Below are 5,181 nucleotides of genomic sequence, written 5' to 3' on the forward strand. Positions count from 1 at the left end.
GCAACAAGCGATCTCCCCCAGCCTAAACAACCTACTCTATGCCCTTGGTTAGATAAAATACTTTTTCAAAACATACAGCTTCTCCCAAAGTATTAAAACTTATAAAAATGTCAAGGGTACTCATCAGTCAGGCCGCAGTTGGAGTACTGCATCCAGTTCTGGGCGCCGCACTTGAGGAGGGATGTGGACAGCATGGAGAGGGTCCAGAGGAGGGCCACCCGCATGGTCAGGGGGCAGAGGGTCAGGCCCTACAAGGAGAAGCTAAAGGGCCTGAACCTGTTCAGCCTCCACAAGAGAAGACTGAGAGGGGATCTGGTGGCCATCTATAAACTCACTAGGGGGAACCAGTGGAAAATAGGTGAGGCTCTCTTCTCCCGGACACCACCTGGGATAACTAGGAATAACAGCCACAAATTGATTGAGAGAAGGTTCAGGCTGGACATCAGGAGACATTACTTTACGGTTAGGGCTGCCAGGCTCTGGAATGGGCTCCCAAGGGAGGGGGAGCTCTCCCCCACCCTGGGGGTCTTCCAGAGGAGGTCGGACAGATATCTGGCTGGGGTGATATGACCCCGGTACCCGTTCCTGCCTGGGGCAGGGGGTTGGAACTGACGATCTGTTTAGGTCCCTTCCGACCCTAAGCACTATGAAACTATGAAACTATGACACATGGAGTCTCAGGGCTAGGGCAGCATTTTGGATGCAAGGCCCAGAACAGAGACTGGAGTTTGGGAGGGCTTTTTGTAGGGAGATAACAATGGTTCAAGGGAGAACGCTAGGTTTGCTTATGGGTAAATGATGAGTCTTATGCTGGATAATAGGAACTGACTGTAGGGAGACACTGAGAGGAGACAAATTTCTTCTTGGCCTCTCGTTGGCTCAGGCCAAGCGTAGCCTGTGCTTACCTAGGGGAAATACCATGATCACCTAGTCATGCCCAGGGAAGACTGCTTTGCTGGCATGGGATAGTACCTGCGTAGGTAAGGCATAGTTAACCTGGGCCTTATGCCCACCTTATGGAACTGGGAGACTCCTGCCTAGCTTGTTTCTGGGGCCTTATGGATATGGGTAAGCAAAACTTGGTGACAACCAACCCGAAGCCTCCGGGCTTGGGCCTGCAAGTAAGATGGCAGCCAAAGGTTTTGGAAACATGTGAAGCCCCAGATGGGGGTGGAGGATGTTTGCCAGTAGTAGGGCCTCTTTATGGTTCTGGACTGACTCACGGATTTGGAACTGATTTGGCTGATTGGGCTTGGAACATGGAAAAATTTAAATTAAAGAATAAATAGATCTCCCTCCTCTTGCCCTTGGGTCAGGGAAAGATTCCTGCAAGAATCAGCACAGAAAAAGGAAAAGGAACAGCCAAATGCCCCGCCTGTGGCACAGACACCACCCATGCGGACATCTGCTATGTCCATCCTGCGTCTCCTGGGCGCCCACATTCCTAGATGTTTTCAGTCACTGCAGGATCCCCTCAGCACCCAGCCCAGGAAAGGATAGGGTCACATGGAAAGCAGGAGCTCAAACAGGGATTTGTGGTCCTTGTGGAAACAAAGACAAAACACAACCACACCAAAAGTAGCCCAGTCACTTCCCCGTGGTTACATTTTCCCTTCTCTTTTCCAGGGCAGGCTGTTTCTTGCAGTTCTGGGCAGTGCTTATTGATCAGCTTTGGACTGAGATTGAAGAGCACCCACGACCTTAGGCTTGTTTCTCCTTGGAGTGAGCTGGGATGGAGGGAAGGGTCACCATTAGCTTTTCTTTTCCAAGGCTTCCACAAGCAGCTTGTCTCCCCCAGCACTGGTGGTTCAATGGCAGAATTCCTGCTTGCCATGCAGGGGACCTGGGTTCAATTCCTAGCTAGTGCAGATATAGTTTGAATGGCTACTTTGCCTACCTTAGGGGCCTCTGGTAGTCTGTGAGGAAAGTACTCAACTCAACTTTCACTTATCTCAAAAGCAGAAAAAAAATCTTATATAATAAAAGACTTGTTTGTGTGTGTCTGTCTATAATGCTCTGGGCTGGCTGTGCATGCACCACTGAGAGTGTGGCGCAGGCACAACTTTAAACCTCTGCTTTGGGGGGAGGAGGTGGAGGCATGGGAGCTGCTGCGCCCCGCTGGATGGAGCAGGGGTCACTGTGGTGGTGCTCCCCACACTACCATAGGCAGATTAATGCAGGGGCAGGGCAGGACCCCAGAAGCCCTTTGCAATTCAGGACCCAGGATCCTCCCCAGCGGGGAAGGGAAAGCCACAGTTTTAATTTCCCACCCATGTTTGGTGCCAAGTTTAAAACTACAGCTTTCACGTTTGCTTCCCTGGGAGCTGGAAGTACCCCCCTCACATGGGGCTGGGGGTAGGGGGGGCAAGGCTGGGGCCAGGCTGGGAGAGCCGTGTCTACCTGCTGAGGGGGAGTGGTTGGGGCCAGGCTGGTGGCACTGGGAGGGCCTTGGGGGCTAGAGCCCCTAAAAATTCATGTTAGCCCCTCCCGCAGCTGAGCTACTGCTCCCAGTACACCCCCAACCCCCCGAGACGCGGTACAACTGGCATCTGCAGGAGCAGGGGTGGGGAGGCTGCCTCCGTGTGATCAAGAGTGCGGGAGGGGGAGCCTGTAAGGGGAAAGTGTGTGTGTGTGTGTGTGTGTGTGTGGGGTGGGGGGGGACAGTTGTGTGTTTGGAGCTGTGTGTGTGTGCATCTGTGTGTGTAGGGGGTGGATGTGTGTTTGGAGCTTTATGTGGTGGGGGCTGTGTGTGTGTGTGTGTGTGTGTGTGTGAGAGAAAGGTGGTTGTGTGCAGCCAGACACGGAGCAGTGACAGCACAGGGTGGCGGGAGGTGTTGCTTCGTCTCCGTCGCCCTCCCATCATTCTTGACGGGCACTTAGCTAGTAAATCAATCAATCAATCAATCAATCAATAAAACAGATTTCCACAACAAAGGTGGCAGAATAAGTCACCATATTTTTGACACTACCGATTCCTTTTTTTAAACTTCTGCATTTATCTTATGATTCACATGCAAATATACACACAACTACAAGGGCTAATATTGTGCGGCAGCATAAAGAAACAGCTCACACACCCCAGAGTGCCCGATCACCCCGGCTCAGACTTCCTCCTCTAGATTATTTCCACAGCACGGAGAGCATGCTGCAGCTACAAAGATGGACAAAGGTGCAGCCTTCGCGCCATGACTTGCCCTGCAGGGAAAATGAATAGTGCAAGGAAGAGAAACCCCATATATTGAATATCTTGAATTTATTTCAGTCTGCAGAAAAAAAGGTGAGCTGTCCATGGAGAAATGCATTGAGCAGGAAGAGAAGGGGAGAGAATGAGAGGAAAGTTCAAAGCACGCTGGACATTAAATCCTACATTTCAGTTCAAAGTCGAGTGGGGCCGCAATGCAGCTCTTTCCATCCAAACGTGTCCTGGGAGGTGACCCTCCCCCGTATGCAATGCTGGTCAGGCCGCAGCTGGAGTACTGCATCCAGTTCTGGGCACCGCACTTCTGGAGGGATGTGGACAACCTCGAGAGGGTCCAGAGGGCACTTGCATGGTTCGGGGTTACCGGACAAGCCCTACGAGGAGAGATTAAGGGACCTGGATCTCTTCTGCCTGCAAAAGAGAAGGGATAATGCTGAGAAGTGATCTTGTGGCTGCCTATGAATTTATCAGGGGGAGCGGGGTGGGGAGGCAGCACGGGATAGGGGATGGTCTGTTTAGCAGGGCACCCCTTGGAGTAACTAGAAATAACAGCCACAAACTGCTGGGAAGCAGATTCAGGTTAGACGTCAGGAAGAGCTTCTTCTCGTTACACACCTAGCAGGGCTAATCTTGTGGGGCAGCTTGAACAAACAGCTCACGCACCCCAGAGTGCCTGATCACCCAGGCTCAGACTTCCTCCTCTAGATTATTTCCAGAGCTCGGAGACCATGCTGCAGATACAAAGATGGACAAAGGTGCAGCCTTCGCCCCATGACTTGCCCTGCAGGGAAAATGAATAGTGCAAGGAAGAGAAACCCCATATATTGAATATCTTGAATTTATTTCAGTCTGCAGAAAAAAAGGTGAGCTGTCCATGGAGAAATGCATTGAGCAGGAAGAGAAGGGGAGAGAATGAGAGGAAAGTTCAAAGCACGCTGGACATTAAATCCTACATTTCAGTTCAAAGTCGAGTGGGGCCGCAATGCAGCTCTTTCCATCCAAACGTGTCCTGGGAGGTGACCCTCCCCCCGTATGCAATGCTGGTCAGGCCGCAGCTGGAGTACTGCATCCAGTTCTGGGCACCACACTTCTGGAGGGATGTGGACAACCTCGAGAGGGTCCAGAGGGCACTTGCATGGTGAGGGGCTTACTGGACAAGCTCTATGAGGGGAGACTAAGGGACCTGGATCTCTTCTGCCTGCACAAGGGATAATGCTGAGAAGTGATCTTGTGGCTGCCTATGAATTTATCAGGGGGAGCGGGGTGGGGAGGCAGCACGGGATAGGGGATGGTCTGTTTAGCAGGGCACCCCTTGGAGTAACTAGAAATAACAGCCACAAACTGCTGGGAAGCAGATTCAGGTTAGACGTCAGGAAGAGCTTCTTCTCGGTGAGGGTTGCCAGAATCTGGAACGGGCTCCAAGGGAGGTGGTGCTGTCGTGACTCCTCAGCCAAGGAGAAGTGCCGCCCTGTCCCTTCCTCCCCACCATGACCCCCGAGTACTCATCCCTTCACCAGTGACAACAAGCCCCAGGCAGACCCTGTTGTCAGGACATGCGCGACAATTCAACCCTGCTGCGCAATGAAGGATGCACTTGTGCTGCCCCAGAGCTGTTGTCAGGAGCAGGTCCTCTCCACCCACCCCTGCCAGGTGTCACTTCACATCATGGCACTGCAGCCCCGCACAGGGGAACCTGAGTCTGTGCCCCTGAGCAAAACATCTGGAAACAGGTCAGGACATGGCCAGGGCCAGCCGAGGGGTCGTCGTCATCTTGCCTCCAGGCCAGGGCAGAGAAGGGGCTTCAGGACACGTGCTGTTGGGGCAGAAAAGGGGCTGGGAACCGGGGCCCCAGACCGTGGTAAGCTCGGTGTGATGTGGGGGCAGTGGGCAGGTGCAGAGCGGGTCCTGGAGCTCTGTGTGGGGCTGGGGCAGTTTGGGGTGATGGTGACCCCGCAGAGGGACAGCAGCACCCGCCGGGCTGC

At 53.1% G+C, this 5,181-nt stretch overlaps 1 non-coding gene and 1 pseudogene across 1 annotated transcript; both read left to right on the forward strand.

Moving 5' to 3' along the window:
- Positions 1–5,181, forward strand: part of LOC102382707 — a 71,047-nt pseudogene that overhangs the window by 52,217 nt on the left and 13,649 nt on the right.
- Positions 1,798–1,868, forward strand: TRNAG-GCC. Its single transcript has one exon. It is a non-coding gene; the product is annotated as a tRNA-Gly (tRNA).

The sequence above is a fragment of the Alligator sinensis genome, unplaced genomic scaffold (genome assembly GCF_000455745.1).
Source record: "Alligator sinensis unplaced genomic scaffold, ASM45574v1 scaffold1596_1, whole genome shotgun sequence".
In the NCBI taxonomy this organism is placed as follows: Eukaryota; Metazoa; Chordata; order Crocodylia; family Alligatoridae; genus Alligator; species Alligator sinensis.